Source organism: Pelophylax lessonae (genome assembly GCF_965119305.1).
Source record: "Pelophylax lessonae genome assembly, chromosome: 1".
In the NCBI taxonomy this organism is placed as follows: domain Eukaryota; kingdom Metazoa; phylum Chordata; class Amphibia; order Anura; family Ranidae; genus Pelophylax; species Pelophylax lessonae.
In genome coordinates this window covers 294,610,479-294,634,093 of record NC_138768.1, presented here as the reverse complement: position 1 = coordinate 294,634,093, position 23,615 = coordinate 294,610,479, and the positions used below count along the sequence as shown (strand labels likewise).

Here is a 23,615-nt window from a genome sequence, read left to right as displayed (position 1 = left end):
ACTTTCCAAAATGGGGTCATTTGGGGGGGTTTTGTGGTATCTTGACATTTCAGGGCCTCCTAAACCGTTATAGGTAGTGAGAAAATGCAATAAAAAATGTACGCCCTTTGAAATTCTGATGGTGGAGATTGGTTTTCGAGGTCCCGTACACAGCTAGGATCCCAAAAAGTCTCACATATGTGGTATCCCTGTACTCAGGAGAAGCAGTAGAATATATTTTGGGGTGTAATTACACATATACCCATGGCATGTGTGAGCAATATATCATTTCAATGACAACTTTGTGTAAAAAAAAAAAAAAAAAACATTTTTTTTTAGTCTTTTTTCAAACACCTGTGACAAAAAAATAAAATATTCAATGAGCTCAACATGCCTCTCAGGACATTCCTTAGGATGTCTACTTTCCAAAAAGTGGTAATTTGGGGGGGGGGGGGTTGTACTGCCCTGCCATTTTAGCACTACATGAAATGAGATAGGCAGTCAGAAATTAAAGCTGCGTAAATTTACACCATAGTTTGTAGACGCTATAACTTTTGCGCAAACCAATAAAAATATGCTCATTGAGATTTTTTTTGTCAAAGACATGTAGCTAAATACATTTTGGCCAAAAAATATGACATAAATTGAGTATATTGCATATTTTTGAAAAGACAAAGTTAAAAATGAAATTTTTTCTCAAAATTTTCGCTCTTTTTTATTAATATCACAAACAATAAAAAGCGCAGAGGTGATCAAATACCACCAAAAGAAAGCTCTGTTTGTGGGGAAAAAAAGGATGTAAATTTAGTTTGGGTACCACATTGCATGACCGCACAATTGTCAGTTAAATTCATGCAGTGCCGAGTTGCAAAAAGTGGTCCAGACGTAAGACAGCAAAATCCTCCGGTGGTAAAGTGGTTAAAGTCCTGATATGAACTTGTTCCCAATGACCCGCTGTACTGCAGTAATAATCCAATAATAGCCTTAATGGGAGTTTAATTGTTCTAATCATACTATTCTTCCAGTAGACACATTTCTTTTCAGAATGATGCCCGCATGGCAAACGTCTCTTTCTCTTTCTTGGTTGATCACTAAATTAAAAAAAAGTTCTGAATAATTTTATGTTACAATCATTTTTCATTTTTCATTATATTATTATGTTATTCCCTAGCACGCAGAGCAAATGAAAATTATTTATCCTTTATGTACCATCATGCTGATACTAATAATATACAACTTCAAACTAATAAATCCAGCTTAATGAAAATAAATGATATCTGAAGATGTGAAAACATCTAGTCTACTATACAGATAGAAAGGCTGATAATTAGGGCAGATGGTCTGAGGTTACTACTATCCAAGTGCTGATGGGTTCCATAAATGATAAACCCTGGGATTGTGATTATGGTTTTCCTGATACAAGAAGTATCATCTCATTTGGTTATGCACAGTAGAGCAGACAGTAATATCCGCACTGAGGGATATTTGCATGTAATGTTTGTTTTCCTTTGACAATATTCTAAAGAACAGGATCTGTTAAACTTATCTCACAGCAGCAAGTCCTGTCAAAATAGCTTCTTCCCCTCCCCCCCCCTAGACCATAAGCTGGTGAGTATATTTATAGCAATGACTTGTGTCCACTCAGCTGTCCCCATCACACTTCAGATATCTGGAAAGAAAAGGGGGGAGGATCAAGCTGTAAAGAGTCCCAGAGATCCTAACTTAGTCACTCTCCCGCTGCCTGCTCTTTCTGCTTTGTAGGACCTATAGCTGCTGCCTTCCTTTAGGATCCTTGTTTTTGAAGGATAATAAACTGCTGCTGAGCCAAGACTACGCCGTTTGTATAGAGGTAGAGTCATTTTATCTTCTAACTCGCTCTAATTTCATAGTGTATTACGAAGATCGACTACAACATTGCTCCGAAATGTAGCACAGAAAAGTTAACCTGAGTTTCCATTTCTTGGTGGAAGGGCCTACAAGAAGCTAGGCTTCAGCAAGGATCCAACACTTTTCCAATTCTAGTGTTGAATTTGTGTTTCTCTGGCTAGGAAAGAATGTTGCATCATGCATTGTCATTACCAGTCCACACTGGGCTAACTTTAAAAAAGTAAAAATAATAAAATGTGCTTGTCAGAAGACCCAAGAAAAGGAAGGTTTAGATTAGAGACAAGTTGTCACATGGTGCATGTGTTTGTCGGATTGAAGACTTGGGGTCACTTGTTGGTAGCAGGTCTTGGTAGTTCTTACTATTATTTTTTCTTTATAGGAAATGCTTTTAGTTTTATGTATTTTAGAACTTTTGTATTGCTTATTGGTCCAGTATGTCCTGATTTAACGGACTATTTTATGGTTATTTTATACCTGTTAAATGTTTTATGTAAAAACAATCAGCTAAAATACTAAGCACACAGTTTTAAAAGAAGAAAATGTTCTTTCAAATATTTGTTTAAAAAGTTCTCCTAAAATATTTTGTTTTTCAGAGTGATCTTGGTAATATTGGTATTGTTTTACTTCCTGAAAATAGATGCACTTTTTGTTAATTGCTATGCTTAAATCTTAGATATTTTTTAGATGTTGACAGCATTTATTTGTCAGGCTCCTGCACTGAGACATATTTCAGATACTATATTTAGAGAACCGAGAATTAGAAGGCACAGCAGTTAAAACAGTTCCAAGTTTGCCTGTAGCCAATTGTTGCAGACAGTATTAAGTGGCTGCACATTTAAGGGTACATTCTCACCTCTGCATTTCTATGTGATGTGATTGGGGCGCAGTGCCTTTTACATGAACTTTATGTACACTTTCAGCGACCCCAATGCAAAATGTGTTATCCTGGAAACTGTACCAAAGATGCAGCAGCAGGATTTTTTCAATGCTTGACCTAAATTGCAAAGGTGTGAATGTGACTTTTAAAGGGGAATTAAACCCATAAGCAAACATTTATTATATTGCAGCTAACCAACTCTTGATGGGGTGGCTGCTTTAGTTTTCTTTTTTAGGCTTTGTTTCCTTTGTTTTAACCTGGTGATCCTGCCAGTAAGTCTGGTGTTTTTCACCAGAACAAGCAGTCTTGCAGCTGTTCTGCAGTGGAGGTCAACTTAAATTATAGAGGACACCTCCAGAGGGCCGCACATTACCAGCACATTCTGACACCTCGAAGCCCAAACATTTTGGTCCTGCTGCATTTTTAGCAGTATATTACAATGCCCATTGAAGAAGTTGGAGTACAATAACTCACAACATTGATGTCAGTGTATGCAATAATATTTCCCATTATTGATGTCAGTGGACACAATAATGGTCCCCAGCATTGGTGTCAGTGGACACAATAATAATCCCCATCATTGGTGTCAGTGGACGCAATAATAACTTCCACCATTGGTGTCAGCAGATGCAATAATAACCCCCCAACACTGGTGTCCGTGGATGCAATAATATCCCCCAGCATTAGTATCAGTGGATGCAATAATATCCCCCAGCATTGGTATCAGTGGATGCAATAACATCCCCCAGCATTGGTACCAGTGGATGCAATAACAGCCACAGCATAGGTGTTAGCGGTTGCAATAATAACCCCCAACATTGGTGTCAGTGGAAGCAATAATAACCTCCCAGCACTGCTGTCATTGGATGCAATAATAGCCTCCAACATCAGTGTCAGTGGATGCAGTAAAAACTCCCAGCATGGGTGTAAGTGGATGCAATAATAGCCCCCAACATTGGTGTCAGTGGACACAATAGACCCCAAACATCAGTGTCAGTGGATGTAATAATAGCCCCCAACACAACATTACTGTCAGTGGACACAGTAATATCCCCCAACATTAGTGTCAGTGGACACAAGAATAGCCCCCAACATTGGTGACAGTGGACGCAATATTAGCTCCCAGCCTTAAAGTCAGTGGATGCAATAATAACCCGTAACATTGGTGTCAATACAAATAAACCTACAGGCACATTGGTCGATAGTGGAAGTGAAATTGAACCCCCCCATCCATCGTTGGTCATAGCAGAGAATGTTAATGAACTTATTCCCTGCTCCTGCATTGGTGGTCATGGCAGTGAGAGTTAACCCTCCTTGATTGATGGTCTTGGCAGGGAAAGTTAACCCCATTCTCTTCTTCCTGCACTAGTAAGTAAAAGTTAAGCCCCCATTGGTCATGACAGTGAAAATTAACCCCCCCCCCCCCACAGGGCATGTCAGTGAAAGTTAGCCATCCCCCAACAGGGCATAGCTGTGGAAGCTACCCCCCCACACACACACACACACAAACACACACAGTGGGCATGGCATTTAAATTTCTCTGGGCTGGGACTTTACTTGTACTGTGGGCAGAAATAAGTCCACCAACAGTGTAGTCTTTCTTTCAGTAACTGTTACTGGAATCCAGAGGCCATTCAAGCGGAAAGGAACAAAACTGTTACTGTGACTGCTTAAAAGTATTTGCTAGATTTAATTTTCAATTTGTTTGACATATCTAATTCTGCTAGTCCATCCAACACTACCCCCTCATTAGACTGAGAATGCTGCTGTCCAAAGGTGTCTCTGTGCTCCTTCATTCAGGGTGGGGGCACTCTAATACAGAAGGTGTGTTACTGGCCATATCACCACATAAAACCAAAGAGAAAAAAGCCTACAAAAATAAAAATTATTGCAGCCACCACATCTAATGATTGGTAAGATGCACTATATTATGTTTTTAGATTTGGGTTCACTATTGTTATAATTCACACATCCTCCATTAATTCCGTTGTAGATTTTAACTGCTCTCATCTTTGGATAACATAACACAACCAATGTGATTGAAACAAGACTGGGTTCACATCAGTGCAGTAAGTTAATGTGCAGATGTTAGTTTGCGATATCTTCTGCATTACTCAGTATATTCCCATCACACACTTTCCTGGACAAGGCCTGGAAAAATGGGGTGTTGTGGCAACTGGCAGTATGGTGACCATTATCAGCATAAATAAGAACAAATGTTGCCAGTACACCATGGATTTATAATAGTCCAAACATTGATTTAACCACTTAATCCCTGGAAGATTTTACCCCCTTCCTGACCAGGGGGTATTTTGCGATTCGGCACTGCGTGACTTTAACGGACAATTGCGCGGTCGTGCGACGCTGTACCTAAACGAATTTGACGTCCTTTTTTTCCCACAAACAGAGCTTTCTTTTGGTGGTATTTGATCACCTGTGCGATTTTTTGATCACGCGCTATAAACAAAAAAAGAGCGTCAATTTTGCAAAAATAACAATATTTTTCACATTTTTTTATATGAAATTCCCCCCCCAAAAAAAGTAAAAATCAAAATTTTTTAAAATTTTCGCCCAATTTGTTTTATGCTACATATGTTTGGTAAAAAAAATCGCAAAAAGTGTATTTTGATTGGTTTGCGCAAAAGTTATCGCGTTTACTAACAAAGGGAAAGATTTTTGTCATTTTTGTTGTTTTTTTTTTAACGCGTAATGGCGGCGATCTGCGATTTTTTTTGCGGTACTGCGACATTGGGGCGGACAGATCGGACCCTTGACTGACATTTGTGACACTTTTGGGGTTACCAGTGACATTTCTACAGTAATCAGTGCTATACATATGCACTGTTACTGTAAAAATACACTGGTTGTGAAGGGGTTAACTTTATTTGGAAGGGAGGGGCTGTGTGTATCCCTAGGGGCGTGCTTTCTACTGTGATTGGCTGTGGCTTGAGCTGTAAGGACACTGATCAACGGATCTACATACTAGATCCGTTTGATCAGTGTCTTTACAGCGAGGAGAATGACAGGCAGCTTGTTTACAAAAGCTGCCTGACATTCTCCCTCTCCCCCGCCGATCGCCGAGTGACCGGCGGACATCGGGTCCGCTGGTCACACGCGCGGGGGGGTCTGTGACCACGCGGGAGCGGGAGCGCGCCTCCGGGGGCGCGCGCTCGCTCCCTAGACCCTCACAAGCTAGTGACGTAGCCCTACGTCACTTTGCCTGTGAGGGGCTGACTGCCGACGTAGATCGGCGTTAGGCAGTCGGCAAGTGGTTAAAGTAATCACAGCGAGTTTAGTGTGGAGAAACTTGACTGGCCTGCACAGAGTCCTGACCTCAACCTGATAGAACACCTTTGGGATGAATTTGAGCAAAGACAGCGAACCAGGCCTTCTTGCCCAAAATCAGTGCCTGACCTCACAAATGCGCTTCTGGAAGAAAGGTCAAACATTCCCATAGACACACTCCTAAACCTTGTGGACAGCCTTCCCAGAAGAGTTTAAGCTGTTATATTTGCATAAGGTGGGCCAACTCAATATTGAACCCTACAGACTAAGACTGGGATGCCATTAAAGTTCATGTGCGTGTAAAGGCAGGTGTCCCAATACTTTTGGCAATATAGTGTTTGTGTATTTGCAGCTACATGTGAACATTGGTACAGTCATATTTACTGATTACATATGCAGGTCCTGCTTAGTAGTACTGCATGATGTTGTGCACGTCTTACTACAAGTCTATGAGATAAGGTCTATGTGATCGAAAACAAACTTTCTCGGGGTTCTAGTGATGTAAAATGCACACAATGCTCCTAGTAGCCAAAGATCATGTGATTGATCTAGGTTTCCTAACCTTTAGGTCAGATGAGAACGCTTGGAAGTAGTATTCTTGCAAGAGATACTTTTTTCAATTAAAATAATTTTATGATTGATTTAAAGATATTGGCATGAGCCCTAATGATTAATTTGAAGTGTGCATTTTAATGATACACTCACTTTAAATCAATTTGGAATGTAATACATTATATTGCTTGTGATTGTCACACATTATCTGACCTTTAATAATGATGCAACAAATCTAGGCATTGTCATGTTGGGTAGGTGTCAACAAACAAGCGGCTGGGAGCACTTAATGGCGATGAAAGTCATTTGCCATTAAGATTTTCAAACCTGTACTCATGTGATCACATTCATAGATAATCCTTTCATTGTGCATGCATAAAAAACAAAAACTAATGTACATTTAAGCAATAAAAATGAACACCAAAAATAACCAAAACGCTAGTCTTTAAAAATATGTATAGCCAAAACCTTTATTAGATTTGGATAATTTGGGAATTAAAGTGATTCCAAATTATTTTTTTTTAACAAACTTGTTATACTTACCTGCTCTGTGCAATTGGGGTGCACAGAGGAGCCCGGTCCTCTAAAATGCATTAAGGGAAAAATACATTGAACCTTTAGGGATTAGAACTCCTTTTCAAGTATTTATTGCTGCCTATGTCCCTGCTAGGTAGATTCTGCCTTGCTATTTTTCCTAGTGACTATTATCACTGGGGATTCTGGGAATTTCAACATTTCACAATTGTTACCAGAACAAGAAGTTAGGGAAAATCTTCCAACGCATACACCTGTTTCCATGACAACATCTAAGATGGGATAGGTTTATTCTCACCTACTATTACATGCCTGGATAGGGGTATTAACCCTTTCCTAATCGCTACTACCTCGTAAAAAAAAAAAGGTTTTGGCTATACATATACTATCAACTTTGTTTTCTACCGAATTCCACTTCAGTTTGGTTTTTGTCACTGTTACCACCTGAACCCAGCAACTTATTTATCTGGGCTGCACAACTGCACAACAACTGCAGGTGGTCTTTAAGTACACAGGCCAGGGCAAAAATCAATGCATTTCTTTTCAAACCAAATAATCCTAAAGCTGACCATAGACATTCATAAAAATCTGTGTGTGCATGCATCATCTATCCATTTTACAATTTCTTGATGATTTAACTCTACAAAATAGAATAGCACAAGTCTTTTGGGATGTAATAACTTTACAAACACTAGATAAAACAGAGGGTTGGCCAGTTATTTAGCAAATAAGGTTAATGTTAAAAAATGTAAAGTAATGCACTTGAATGCAAGTAACTCGTTATGGGTGGACCACTGGGGGAATCGAGGATGGAAAATGATATGGGGGGTCCTAGATGACAGGATTATCATGTAATTCCAAGCTTTAGCAAGCAGGGCCATCAGAATATTAGCATGCATTAAAAAGGGTATTTACTCAAGAGATAAAACAATCATTTTACCACTTTACAAAACTCTGGTTTGGCCACCTCTTGACTATGCTGTCCAGTTTTGCTCACTGGTCTTCAATAAGGATGAGCTGAAACTAGAGAGAGTCCACAGAAGGGCAAACAAGCTGATAAGGGGGCTCAGTTATGAGGAACGACTAGATACAATACATTTACTCTCTCTGGAGAAGATACCCCTAATAGGGGATATGACTGCAAAATACAAATATCTAAATGGTGATCCTACCATAAAGAGAAAAAAACTATTCAGTCTCAGATCACTTAAGGAGACACATGGACATTCAATAAAGTTGTACGAGAAGCAGTTCAATCTTAAACTGCGTGAGGGGTTTACAAGCAAACACAAGGGGGGAGATTCACTAAAACTGGTGCACAAAGTATCTGGTGCAGCTGTGCATAGTAACCAATTGGCTTCTAGGGTTTATTGTTAAAGCTTAAATGAACAAGCTGAAGGCCAAAGTAGCAGAGTTGGAATAATTGTCCCATTCAGCTGCACTACTTCTGCCTAAAGTTTAAAATTCTCATCACAATGTAAATAAGTACATTAGGTAAGTAAGTGCAAAGTGCAAAGTGTAAATAAGTACATTGCCGGGACAATGAAAATTACCCAGGACAGGCTCCTATTTGCCTGGACTGTCCCGGCAAAAACAGGACAGTTGGCAAGTATGAGAGAGGTTTAACCACTTGTTGGCAGGCAACTTATCTCTGTCACTGTGCTGCTGAGGAAGTGATAGTCATCAAATAGTTAATCCTCTCAAATCAGTGCAGTAGCCCTAGACTAAACCCCCTAACAACAACAGATATTGGATGTGAATGCCATGAAAGATATGAAAATATGCTTATATCCTAAAACTATAGTATAGGCAGATCTATCTATATATTTAATGAACAAAACCCACACAATTTGTCTTTTTTCAGAAGCCACTGTAGTCAGAAATGCGCTTTCTCCAGTGAAATAGTGACATTGTCTTGATTATAAGCAATTACATCCAAAGCCAGCACTAAAACTGAAGTTAATATATTTAGTGTTGAGTTGTTTTTCATTTGCTTGCTCTCCTCCACCACATCGCTTTCACATTGATCGATTTTCTGGGAATAGTTGAAGATAACAAAGAGGCAGTACAGGGATACACGATTCTTCAAGGGATGCTTACAAAGCACAATCTGAAGATGGCTTAATGCAGTCAATCAATTCTGCAACACATTTTGCTTGATTAATTCATTGGTGCCCAGGCAGGTATTTGCTGGTAAGTTTGTATTGTTAGTAGTCTCTAGGCGTAGGCCGGCCTATTGACACTACAGCTGCCTGGTTTAACCACTTTACCACCGGAGGATTTTGCTGTCTTACGTCCAGGCCACTTTTTGCGATTCGGCACTGTGCGACTTTAACTGACAATTGCGCGGTCATGCAACACTGTACCCAAACAAAATGTACGTCCCTTTTTCCCCACAAACAGAGCTTTCTTTTGGTGGTATTTGATCACCTCTGCGCTTTTTATTTTTTGCGATATTAATAAAAAAAAAGCAACAATTTTTAAAAAATAACAATATTTTTCTACTTTGAAAGTTAAAAAATATCCAATATATTCAATTTTGTCAAAATTGCAATAAGCGTATTTTGATTGGTTTGCGCTAAATTTATCACAGCTACTAACTACGGGAAATTTATGCCATTTTTATTGTTTTTTTTTTAACTAGTAATAGCGGCGATCTGCGATTTTTTTTTTTTTTTTTTTGCGGGACTACGACATTGCGGCGGACAGATTGGACCCTTGACTGATATTTTTGACACTTTTGGGGGTACCAGTGACATTACTACAGTAATCAGTGCTATAAATATGCACTGTTACTGTAAAAATGACACTGGCAGGGAAGGGGCTAACTTTTATTGGTGATCAAGGGGTTAATGTATGCCTGGTGCTTACTAACATGTGTGGGGGGAGGGGACTGTGTGACACAGGCACAGATCACAGGTTCAGGTATGCTGAATCCTGCAATCTGTCCCTGCCTGTCACTTAGGAGATCCGCCTGCTTTGTTTACAAAAGCGGGCGGATCTCCACACTCGATCCCCGACGATCGGGGAAGAGCGGCGGTGATCACCGCCGCTCCTCCCCCGGCCCGACTCCCGCTGTGACTGAATACAGCGGAGCGAGTCCCCGGTGGCGCGCGCGCGCCGCCCACAAGAGAAGGTGTCCAGCGACGTAAGTCTACGTCGCTGGACGATAACGAACCACTTTGCCGCAGTAGGCTCAATGTGAACGGTCGGCAAGTGGTTAAAGCAATGCTATTTCTACAGTTTGGTTAATGTGAGTTTTATACAGGGGTGGATGTCTTGCTTACCATGCTACCAGTATTGGGTAATAGGGATGCCTTACCCTTTTTTTTTTTTTTTCAATGAGCCAATTAGTATTGTTGCAGTCGAGCACTATAAGCTTCAAGTGTATGCTTTGTTTCTGTTGTTTTTGATAGAGAAGGGAATAATTATAATCTGTCAGATCTTCATTTCTGTCTGTGACCTTCTTGGGTATAGTTTTCCTCACTTGTCCTGTACTTGTGAGCTGTCATCACTGGGGCAGAAAGACATGAACAGCAATAAGAACATCCCGACAGGAATTGAGGGGAAATATCTCCAATTGGGACACAGAAGGCACAGAGACTCAGACTCTTTGCTGCTCTAGCCATAGCAAAATAAAATGTTTTTGTTGGAGTTGGACTTTATTATGTGCCGGTTTCACACTACTGCACTGTGGTTTGGCCACAGCACAGGTGTATCCATGACTTTTCTGTGCTTTACCCACAGTCCCATAGACTTTTTACACTGTCCGACCCAAAAAAAAGTCGCCACCTGGAATTAACTAAGCATGCAGTAACTATGCTATTGGATAGTTACTGCATGTGCCCAAAGAATGGGGTCAGCTGACTACCTGAATATGCCGAATGACCAGGTTATTCCATCAATGGATTTTTTCTTCCCTAATGGCATGGGTATATTCCAAGATGACAATGCCAGGATTCATCGGGCTCAAATTGTGAAAGAGTGGTTCAGGGAGCATGAGAAATAATTTTCACACAGACTTTGCGCAGTGGTCCGACTCTCCCATCATTTGGTGAAAAATTAATGCAACACTGGACGGAAATAAATCTTGTAACATTGCAGAAGCTTATCGAAACAATGCCACAGCGAATGCTTGCCGTAATCAAAGCTAAAGACGGTCCAGCTAAATAAGAGTGTGCAACAATTTTTTTTGGTGGCGACTTTTTTTTTGCTGGGCAGTGTATTTGGTCATACATTTTTGCTGCAATTTCTGAAAGTGTACCAAACATTCAACATGCAGGACTTTTGGTGCACTTTCACACAACGTGGCAAAAACATGAAAAAAAGTGCAAGAAAATCATAAATACACCCACGCTGTGGCAGTGTAAAACTGGCCTTATTCTAGTTATAAACCAAATAACTATATAATTTGTTTTCAGTTCCTAACAATCCTTAAATTTGATATATGGTGTATGTGAGAAGTTCACAGATAATTACCTGGGCTCCCCACAGTCTTTTCCACTTAAGTCTCGAACACATGGGCTGAATATTGGCCAAAATCAGCCAGTACAGGTTCTTGTTTGGCAGAAGCCGATCTCGCAACCGGCTTCTGTTGAATGAACATGCTGGAAAACCAACAGCCGATCAGGATTTGATCTTGCAGCCAATAGCTGAAAGCACTGATTGGTGTGTTTTGCCGGAGGGCGGTTTCTCTGTCAGAACATAATAGCACAGTGGGGAGATCGCTGTACTAACATTGAACAAAAAAAATAAAAATGTACCACGTGTACCAGGCATTGATCACAACGCTTTTCTCAAAATAGTGCAATCACAGTCTTGTCTTGTTGCTCCAAACCAGTGCAACAAGTTCCGGAAAGTAGAAAGGGCATCTTGTGCAATCATTTATTAATAGGTCATGGTAAAGGACAACTATAGCTTGGCATAATTGTCTTTTAATTATCCCCTCAATCTCCTAAGTGTAGGCCACTGGTAAATGACTTACCTTTCTTCCTATTGCAGAGAAATTCCCTGTGTAGCCCCTGTGCTGCTTATGGGAGAGCCATATTTATAAAAGCCTCAAGCAGTCCAGCAGAGTATGGTTCACGGAGAGGCAATGGTGAGCATGCACAGGAAGACAAGGATCTGCCAGGGACTTTTCTTATGGAAAAGTGTTGCCAAGCTGGACTGCACAGTAAATATTGTTGGAACAGGATGGAAGGTATTTAACCAGGTGAGCTGCTTTAATTTAGGGACAACTGTACCAAAGGACAGTTGTCCTTTAAAACACCTACAACATAAAAAACAGCTATGGTAAAAGCTGCCTATGGGAGAAATCCCTTGTGTTTTTTCTCATCAACCTTGGTATTGAGGAATCTCTGGAGACTTTGTGAACTTCCAAAAGGTAGACTATCATGAGAGCAGCATTGTGAGCTGCTCATGGAGGCAGGGAAGCTAAGGATAATGGTGAAAACGAATCTACTCCTGTGTAATCATGCATCTCCGGTAAATGAGTTAGCTTCCGTGGCATGGTGGAAGAGATCATGTAGCATGGGGAATGGCACAACTTGCGAGAAAGATATATGTTTGCTTGACAGGTCTGCTGAAGGAACTGTGTGAAGTTGAACGTGATGGACACATAGAACTAGAGCTATACAATATAGTTGTATGCGTCTATTAAGGTTCACCCTCTCACTACCCCTGTTTTAGATGTTTGGCCTTTGTCCCTGGAGTAGGATCCCAGGTGCCAGCTATTGGAATATTCACCCCTTTAAGGGGAAGGCTTATAGTTACCTGTGGAAGGTCTGTATATGAGGTGAGCACATAGTTTGGAAGGTGAAGGGGCACTGGAGGTGATTTGTGATAAAAAAACACATTCACAGAGGAGTCTCTTTATTTAATGAACTTTGTGTCACGGCTTATTTCAATCAAAAAGTTTTTTATTTTGTCAAACACAATACAATGCATAAGATCAAACAATCAAGTGTATAGAACCTCAAACCAGTAGAGGATCGCCGTGGCAGTTGCGATCAGGTATCAGTCAAATGAGTCAAAAATAGAACATACATAGAAAACAAATCATGCAGGATATTAAAACCCAGCCATAAACCAAGGTGAAAGGTAGTATGGGACAACAGTGTGCGATATGCATGTAATCTTGCAACAATCCCTACCATATAAGACTCAAACAGTTGAAAATTTGGAGGAAAATGGGAGAAGACCCGTCACTATCCATCCTCCCCAAGGGGATTTGGGGATTGCTAAATACCTGGCCAGGCCGAGGTCTCCGAGCACCATAAAGGTTGCGAAACATCCGGAGACCCCCTCCTGGGTCCAGTCGAGGGGGATTCCCAGACTGATATCCGAGGATCCCACCATTCCTCAGGGTCCATCTCTAGAGTTAAAATCAGAATTTGCAGATGGAAAGGGGCAACAGCGGCAGGCCAACCCAATTATATCGTCAACTGTCATTGGTGGATACATCACAACGTCACGGCTTATTTCAATTATCTTTTGAGTTTGATTACATGGACCTATTATTTGAGAATATGTTGTATATTTCATGTTTTTTTTTCACTGTTGTACTTTTCTCTCTTGATATGATTATAATTCACATTATCAAATAAGGATTTATTATTCGTCAGTAGCTATTTATTATGTATATCTTGTTTGGATATCATTCTTGCACAGCCTTTAAACTAATAATTCTGTTTTATGTTTTTTTTAATAAAAAGATCAAGCTGGAAATTCATTAAACAATTTTCATGTGATCACATTAAGCTCCATCCAAAACATGATTCATAAAATATAGTCGGGTTCACCAATGACATACATGAACCTATAGAACATTATCTGCTGGTGAGAAAACATGAACACAGTTAACTCTCACTGAAATGTGAGTCCTTAAATTAGGCCCACAGTGTGGATTTCGCAAGCATGTGCTTTTCCATTCAGTGACAGGTGTGCTTTTACTCCCTTATAAACCTCTAAAGCACAGCTGTTCCCTGAATTTCCAGGCTTTGGATATTTGTAAAAATGTTTGTCTATGGAAATGTCCCTGTGTTTTGTTCTTTTTTTTTTTTTTTAACATTCTTTATTTAGAAGAGAGTTTCGCCAGACCAAGAAAAAACAGGTATAAGACACAGTGTATGCAGTAATATACAAACCAACACAGCTACAAATAACGTGTCAAAAGGCATAGGGCTAAAAGCCTAAGTTATAGAATTCAAACATGCATAGTCCAAAGGCCAGCAAAATACTGAGAAACGGTGAAGAGCGCCGGTGTATATGTTCAGTGGAACGACTCATATTTTAGAATTAATGACTCAGGGAGGACCCCAGTGGCATAGAGTGGGGAGGTGGGACCTAGGAGAGGGAAAAGGAAGAAGGGGGAAGGGTAGGGAGTAGGGTTGAGCGGACACCTAGATGTCCGTGTTCGACGGGTTCGGCCGAACTTTAAAAAAAAGTCCGGGTCCGTGTCCCGGACTTTTACCGAACTTTTCCCGGACACCGAACCCCATTGAAGTCAATGGGGACCCGAACTTTAAGGCACTAAAATGGCTCTAAAACACCAAAGGAAAGGGCTAGAGTGCTGCAAATGGCAGCAAAACGTAATTAAGAGCATGGCAAGTGCTCTGCAAACAAATGTGGATAGGGAAATAACTTAAAACAACAAAAAAAAACAGAAAAATAAAACAATGTTCTTCTTCATCTCTGAAGGACGAGGCCCATATGGAGTAGGAGGGAGGTTGAGGTGGTGGTGGATGTGGCGGTGACATAGGCGTGCGCACAGGGTGTGCTGGGTGTGCCTGGGCACACCCTAATCACCTAGGGCACATAGCATTGCCAGTGAGGAGATGGGAAAGATCTCCCTGGGACCTGCTCTGCTCTATTTCTCCTTGCCTACAGGTACATGGCCCCGATACATTACTCTCCCTGCTGGCAAACACATGCATGTGTATTTCAACTTTGGGGTGCACACCTTAATGCAATAGGCTGCGCACACCTATGGGCGGTGTAGGTGGAAGCGGCGGTGGAGGAGGACCAGGGCCGGATTAACAGCATCATGGGCTTGGTGCTGAGGATTTTGAAGGGCCTTAAGGGCCGTGCCTTGCCATGCACCCAGAGGAGGAAGGGTGCAGCCATGCATGCCTAATTCAACATGGGATGCTGTCTCTGAAGCCCATAAACACATCCATGCATCGCCAACTGTCCCTCCTTGTCCGGCCTTCACGCTGTGTGGGGAGGTTCTGAGGGTGCTGCCTGGGGAAGCGAGCATAGAAGCCAGACTTCTGTGTTTACAAGTGACAGAAGAGCGGTAACAGTGAATATGGCCAACCCGGGGCCTATATAAAAGGTAGGGGCCTGGAGCTGCAGCTCCAATAGCCCCTACATTAATCTGGCCCTGAGGAGGAGGACGAGGTAGCCAACACTGCTTCTTTTCAAAAATTTTAAATGAGGGTACACCCCAAAAGAGTGAGAAAGAGCAAAAATGGAACAATGGGTGGGTAAGGTCGGTATCCATTGCTATTCTGCATAAGGTACGGAAAAGTCCCGTGGGATCCATGCCTGGTTCATTTTAATGAACGTGAGCTTGTCCACATTGTCTCTGGACAGGCGGCTGCGCTTGTCTGTTATAACGCCCCCAGCCGTGCTAAATACCCGTTCAGATAATACACTGGCTGCAGGGCACGCCAGCACCTCCAAGGCGTAAAGGGCAAGCTCAGGCCATGTGCCCAATTTGGAGACCCAGAAGTTGAAGGGGGCAGACCCGTCATTCACTACATGTAGGCGTGTGCACACATACTGCTCCACCATGTTGGTAAAATGCTGCCTCCTGCTAAGACGTTCCATCTGAGCTGCTGGTGCTGCTGTTTGTTGTGGCGTGCTGACAAAGCTTTTCCACATTTCGGCCATGCTAACCCTGCCTTCTGAGGTGCTGGCGGTGCCCTGGTTGCGTTGGCGACCTCCTCCTCCTCCTCCTCTGCCTTGTGCTTCCACTGTGGCCCCGCTGTCAGATGGGAATGCCAGCAGCATGGCGTCTACCAGCGTGCGCTTGTACTCGCGCATCTTGCGATCGCGCTCCAGTGAGTGAATTAAGGACGGTACGTTGTCCTTGTAACGGGGATCCAGCAGCGTGGCCACCCAGTAATCAGCACAAGTTAGAATGTGGGCAACTCGGCGGTCGTTGTGGAGACACTGCAGCATGTAATCGCTCATGTGTGCCAGGCTGCCCAGAGGCAACGAAAGGCTGTCCTCTGTGGGAGGTGTATCGTCCGTGTCCTCTGTATCCCCCCAGCCACGCACCAGTGATGGCCATGAGCTGGCCTGGGTGCCACCCTGCTGTGAACATGGTTCCATCTCCTCCTCCAGCTCCTCCTCCTCCTCATCCTCCTCATCCTCCAGAACTGTGCCCCTGCTGGACAATTGCGTCCCTGGCGTTTGCGTGTGCAGGAACCCACCCTCGGAGCCCCTTGCGAATGACTGCCCTGAAAGCCTTGGAAATGTTACCTCTTCATCCTCCTCCTCCTCCTCATCCTGTGCCACATCCTCTTCCATCATCGCCCGAATTGTTTTTTCAAGGAGGCATAGAAGTGGGATAGTTAAGCTGAGAACGGCGTCATTGCCACTGGCCATGTTGGTGGAGTACTCAAAACAGCGCAACAAGGCACACAGGTCTCGCATGGAGGCCCAGTTATTGGTGGTGAAGTGGTGCTGTTCCGCAGAGCGACTCACGCGTGCGTGCTGCAGCTGAAACTCCACTATGGCCTGCTGCTGCTCGCACAGTCTTTCCAGCATGTGCAAGGTGGTGTTCCACCTTGTGGGCACGTCACATATGAGGCGGTGAGCGGGAAGGCCGAAGTTACGCTGCAGCGCTGCCAGGCGAGCAGCAGCAGGGTGAGAACGCCGAAAGTGCGCACAAACGGCCCGCACTTTCTGCAGCAGCTCTGACATATCGGGGTAGTTTTTAAGGAACCTCTGCACCACCAAATTCAGCACATGCGCCAGGCAAGGGATGTGCGTCAAACCGGCTAGGCCCAGAGCTGCTATGAGATTTCGCCCGTTATCGCACACCACCAGGCCGGGCTTGAGGCTCGCTGGCAGCAACCACTCATTTGTCTGCTGTTCCATGCTCCTCCACAACTCCTGCGCGGTGTGTGGTTTGTCCCCCAAACAGGCAAGTTGTAAAACTGCCTGCTGTCGTTTACCCCTGGCCGTGCTGAAGTTGGTGGTGAAGGTGTTACGCTGTCCGGATGAGGAGGCGGTAGAGGATGAGGAAGCGGAGTAGGAGGAGTTAGGAACAGGAGGCAAACTGAAGCGCCCTGCAATCCTCGGTGGTGGAAGGACATGCGCCAAATTGCTATCCGCCTCAGGCCCATCCGCCACTGCATTTACCCAGTGTGCCGTTAGGGAGATATAACGCCCCTGACCGTGCTTACTGGTCCACGTATCCGTAGTTAGGTGGACCTTGGCACAGATGGCGTTGCGCAGTGCACACCTGATATTTTCCCCCACTTGGTTGTGCAGGGAAGGGATGGCTTGCCTGGAAAAGTAGTGGCGGCTGGGCACGACGTACTGTGGGACAGCCACCGACATAAGGTTTTTAAAACTGTGCGTCTCCACCAGACGGAATGACAGCATTTCAAAGGCCAATAATTTTGAAATGCTGGCATTCAGGGCCAGGGATCGCGGGTGGGTAGGGGGGTACTTCCTCTTCCTCTCAAGTGTTTGGGAGATGGAAAGCTGAACGCTTCCACGGGACATTGTGGAGATGGTTGTTGGTGACCCAGGTGGTGGTGTTGCTGACAGATCGTCTGTTTGCGGGGTGGCAGGTGCCGGTATCACTACAGATGTGGCTGGAGCGGCCGAGACTGCAGCAGAAGAGGAAGCAGGATGAGCCAGAGACGTTTCTTGGTTTTGAAGGTGTGTACTCCACTGCAGCTCGTGCTTTGCACTTAGATGCCTGATCATGCAGGTTGTGCTCAGGTTGAGAAGGTTTATGCCTCGCTTCAAGCTCTGATTGCACAGGGTGCAAACCACTCGTGTCCTGTCATCAGCACATTTTCTAAAGAACTTCCACGCTAGAGAACTCCTTTGAGCTGACTTTGGTGCGCTCGTTCCCTTGCTGCGTTGGGCAGTAGCGGGCGTAGTGTCTAGGGCACGGCCGCTCCGCTTCTGCACCCTGCTCCCTCTTCTGCTGTGCTGGTGGCTCTGTGCGACCACCGCCTCTTCCTCCAAACTACTCAGGTCACCTGCATGACGTTCATTCCATGTGGGGTCGAGGACCTCATCGTCCTCCACATCATCTTCCACCCAGTCTTCACCCCTGCCCTCCTTGTCGGTCTCCACAATGCTGAACGCCGCAGCAGTTGGCACCTGCGTTTCGTCATCATCGGAGACGTGCTGCGATGATCCTTGCATGTACTCATCTTGAGAAATAAGTGGTTGGGCATCGCTGCACTCAATCTCTTCCACTTCTGGGGCAGGGCTAGGTGGATGGCCCTGGGAAACCCTGCTGACAGAGTCCTCAAAAAGAATAAGAGACTGCTGTATGGCTTGGGGCTCAGACTGCTGGCCTGATTTGCAAGGGGGTGAGGTGAAAGACGGTTGGACATTGGCTGCAGGTGCCAACTCTGACCTTTCTGCAGTAGACTGGGTGGGAGACAATGTGAAGGAACTGGAGGCACTGTCAGCAGCAAACCAATCTACTATCGCCTCAACTTGTTCTGGCCTCATCACTTCTAGGGGCGTTTGATGCCCTACCAAATACTGATGCAGGTTCTGTCGCCTACTCACACTTGAGGAAGGTGTTTCACTTGTGCGTGTAGCTGGCACAGATCGACCATGTCCTCTCCTTGCAACAGGAGCTCTACCAGCAGCACCACGACCCAGGCCACGGCCCTTATTTGACGGTCTCCTCATATTTCTGTAATTTAAGATCTTGCCCTAGAAAGGTTTTTATTGAATAGCGGAATAGGAAATATGATCCAAAAAAGTGTATGTATCTCGCACGTACAAAACCACACTAGGCCCCAATTACTATTGTTTCTACCCCTAAAAGGATGGATGAGGAGTAGGAGGAGTATGGAACAGACAGCACCCTCAAATCTTCAGAAGTATGAGATGAACCCCAAAAACTTGGAAAGGTGGATCTCTCTCACACGTACCAACACAGACTATCCCCCAATTTAACTGATCCCCAAAGGTTTTTGATTAAATAGCGGAATAGAAAATATGATCCAAAAAAAGTGTATGTATATCACACGTACACAACCACACTAGGCCCCAATTACTATTGTTTGTACCCCTAAAAGGCTAGGAGTAGGGGGAGTATGGAACAGGCAGCACCCTCAAACCTTCAGAAGTATGAGATGAACCCCAACAACTTGGAAAGGTGGATCTCTCTCACACGTACCAACACAGACTATCCCCCAATTTAACTGATCCCCAAAGGTTTTTGATTAAATAGCGGAATAGAAAATATGATCCAAAAAAAGTGTATGTATATCACACGTACACAACCACACTAGGCCCCAATTACTATTGTTTGTACCCCTAAAAGGCTAGATGAGGAGTAGGGGGAGTATGGAACAGGCAGCACCCTCAAACCTTCAGAAGTATGAGATGAACCCCAACAACTTGGAAAGGTGGATCTCTCTCACACGTACCAACACAGACTATCCCCCAATTTAACTGATCCCCAAAGGTTTTTGATTAAATAGCGGAATAGAAAATATGATCCAAAAAAAGTGTATGTATATCACACGTACACAACCACACTAGGCCCCAATTACTATTGTTTGTACCCCTAAAAGGCTAGATGAGGAGTAGGGGGGGTATGGAACAGGCAGCACCCTCAAACCTTCAGAAGTATGAGATGAACCCCAACAACTTGGAAAGGTGGATCTCTCTCACACGTACCAACACAGACTATCCCCCAATTTAACTGATCCCCAAAGGTTTTTGATTAAATAGCGGAATAGAAAATATGATCCAAAAAAAGTGTATGTATATCACACGTACACAACCACACTAGGCCCCAATTACTATTGTTTGTACCCCTAAAAGGCTAGATGAGGAGTAGGGGGGGTATGGAACAGGCAGCACCCTCAAACCTTCAGAAGTATGAGATGAACCCCAACAACTTGGAAAGGTGGATCTCTCTCACACGTACCAACACAGACTATCCCCCAATTTAACTGATCCCCAAAGGTTTTTGATTAAATAGCGGAATAGAAAATATGATCCAAAAAAAGTGTATGTATATCACACGTACACAACCACACTAGGCCCCAATTACTATTGTTTGTACCCCTAAAAGGCTAGATGAGGAGTAGGGGGAGTATGGAACAGGCAGCACCCTCAAACCTTCAGAAGTATGAGATGAACCCCAACAACTTGGAAAGGTGGATCTCTCTCACACGTACCAACACAGACTATCCCCCAATTTAACTGATCCCCAAAGGTTTTTGATTAAATAGCGGAATAGAAAATATGATCCAAAAAAAGTGTATGTATATCACACGTACACAACCACACTAGGCCCCAATTACTATTGTTTGTACCCCTAAAAGGCTAGATGAGGAGTAGGGGGGATATGGAACAGGCAGCACCCTCAAACCTTCAGAAGTATGAGATGAACCCCAACAACTTGGAAAGGTGGATCTCTCTCACACGTACCAACACAGACTATCCCCCAATTTAACTGATCCCCAAAGGTTTTTGATTAAATAGCGGAATAGAAAATATGATCCAAAAAAAGTGTATGTATATCACACGTACACAACCACACTAGGCCCCAATTACTATTGTTTGTACCCCTAAAAGGCTAGATGAGGAGTAGGGGGGGTATGGAACAGGCAGCACCCTCAAACCTTCAGAAGTATGAGATGAACCCCAACAACTTGGAAAGGTGGATCTCTCTCACACGTACCAACACAGACTATCCCCCAATTTAACTGATCCCCAAAGGTTTTTGATTAAATAGCGGAATAGAAAATATGATCCAAAAAAAGTGTATGTATATCACACGTACACAACCACACTGGGCCCCAATTACTATTGTTTGTACCCCTAAAAGGCTAGATGAGGAGTAGGGGGAGTATGGAACAGGCAGCACCCTCAAACCTTCAGAAGTATGAGATGAACCCCAACAACTTGGAAAGGTGGATCTCTCTCACACGTACCAACACAGACTATCCCCCAATTTAACTGATCCCCAAAGGTTTTTGATTAAATAGCGGAATAGAAAATATGATCCAAAAAAAGTGTATGTATATCACACGTACACAACCACACTAGGCCCCAATTACTATTGTTTGTACCCCTAAAAGGCTAGATGAGGAGTAGGGGGAGTATGGAACAGGCAGCACCCTCAAACCTTCAGAAGTATGAGATGAACCCCAACAACTTGGAAAGGTGGATCTCTCTCACACGTACCAACACAGACTATCCCCCAATTTAACTGATCCCCAAAGGTTTTTGATTAAATAGCGGAATAGAAAATATGATCCAAAAAAAGTGTATGTATATCACACGTACACAACCACACTAGGCCCCAATTACTATTGTTTGTACCCCTAAAAGGCTAGATGAGGAGTAGGGGGGGTATGGAACAGGCAGCACCCTCAAACCTTCAGAAGTATGAGATGAACCCCAACAACTTGGAAAGGTGGATCTCTCTCACACGTACCAACACAGACTATCCCCCAATTTAACTGATCCCCAAAGGTTTTTGATTAAATAGCGGAATAGAAAATATGATCCAAAAAAAGTGTATGTATATCACACGTACACAACCACACTAGGCCCCAATTACTATTGTTTGTACCCCTAAAAGGCTAGATGAGGAGTAGGGGGGGTATGGAACAGGCAGCACCCTCAAACCTTCAGAAGTATGAGATGAACCCCAACAACTTGGAAAGGTGGATCTCTCTCACACGTACCAACACAGACTATCCCCCAATTTAACTGATCCCCAAAGGTTTTTGATTAAATAGCGGAATAGAAAATATGATCCAAAAAAAGTGTATGTATATCACACGTACACAACCACACTAGGCCCCAATTACTATTGTTTGTACCCCTAAAAGGCTAGATGAGGAGTAGGGGGGGTATGGAACAGGCAGCACCCTCAAACCTTCAGAAGTATGAGATGAACCCCAACAACTTGGAAAGGTGGATCTCTCTCACACGTACCAACACAGACTATCCCCCAATTTAACTGATCCCCAAAGGTTTTTGATTAAATAGCGGAATAGAAAATATGATCCAAAAAAAGTGTATGTATATCACACGTACACAACCACACTAGGCCCCAATTACTATTGTTTGTACCCCTAAAAGGCTAGGAGTAGGGGGAGTATGGAACAGGCAGCACCCTCAAACCTTCAGAAGTATGAGATGAACCCCAACAACTTGGAAAGGTGGATCTCTCTCACACGTACCAACACAGACTATCCCCCAATTTAACTGATCCCCAAAGGTTTTTGATTAAATAGCGGAATAGAAAATATGATCCAAAAAAAGTGTATGTATATCACACGTACACAACCACACTAGGCCCCAATTACTATTGTTTGTACCCCTAAAAGGCTAGATGAGGAGTAGGGGGAGTATGGAACAGGCAGCACCCTCAAATCTTCAGAAGTATGAGATTGTGTTCACTGTACCCCACAAAGATTGAGTTCACTGCACCCCACAATGATTGTGTTCACTGCACCCCACAAAGATTGTGTTCACTGCACCTCACAAAGATTGTGTTCACTGTACCCCCCAAAGATTGTGTTCACTGCACCCCACAAAGATTCTGTTCACTGTACCCCACAAAGATTGTGTTCACTGCACCCTAAAAGGATGTTGTTCACTGCACCCCACAAAGATTGTGTTCACTGCACCCTAAAAGGATGTTGTTCACTGCACCCCAAAAAGATTGTGTTCACTGTACCCCCCCAAAGATTGTGTTCACTGCACCCCACAAAGATTGTGTTCACTGCACCCCAAAAAGATTGTGTTCACTGTACCCCCCAAAGATTGTGTTCACTGCACCCCAAAAAGATTGTGTTCACTGTACCCCCCAAAGATTGTGTTCACTGCACCCCACAAAGATTCTGTTCACTGTACCCCACAAAGATTGTGTTCACTGCACCCCAAAAAGATTGTGTTCACTGTACCCCCCCAAAGATTGTGTTCACTGCACCCCACAAAGATTCTGTTCACTGCACCCCACAAAGGATTTTGTTCACTGCACCCCAAAAAGATTGTGTTCACTGCACCCCAAAAAGGATTTTGATCACTGCACCCCAAAAAGGATGTTGTTCACTGCACCCCAAAAATGATTTTGTTCACTCCACCCCAAAAAGATTGTGTTCACTGCACCCCACAAAGATTGTGTTCACTGCACCCCAAAAAGATTGTGTTCACTGTACCCCCCAAAGATTGTGTTCACTGCACCCCACAAAGATTCTGTTCACTGTACCCCACAAAGATTGTGTTCACTGCACCCCAAAAAGATTGTGTTCAC

General features: G+C 43.5%; 1 protein-coding gene across 1 annotated transcript in view; it reads left to right on the top strand.

The window, feature by feature from the left end:
* The first annotated feature begins 1,671 nt into the window (after positions 1-1,671).
* Positions 1,672-23,615, top strand: part of MYO18B (myosin XVIIIB) — an 842,989-nt gene continuing 821,045 nt past the window's right edge. The window contains exon 1 of the mRNA XM_082258232.1: positions 1,672-1,828. The gene's annotated coding sequence lies outside the window, so the exon portion shown is untranslated. The remainder of the gene's footprint in view (positions 1,829-23,615) is intronic.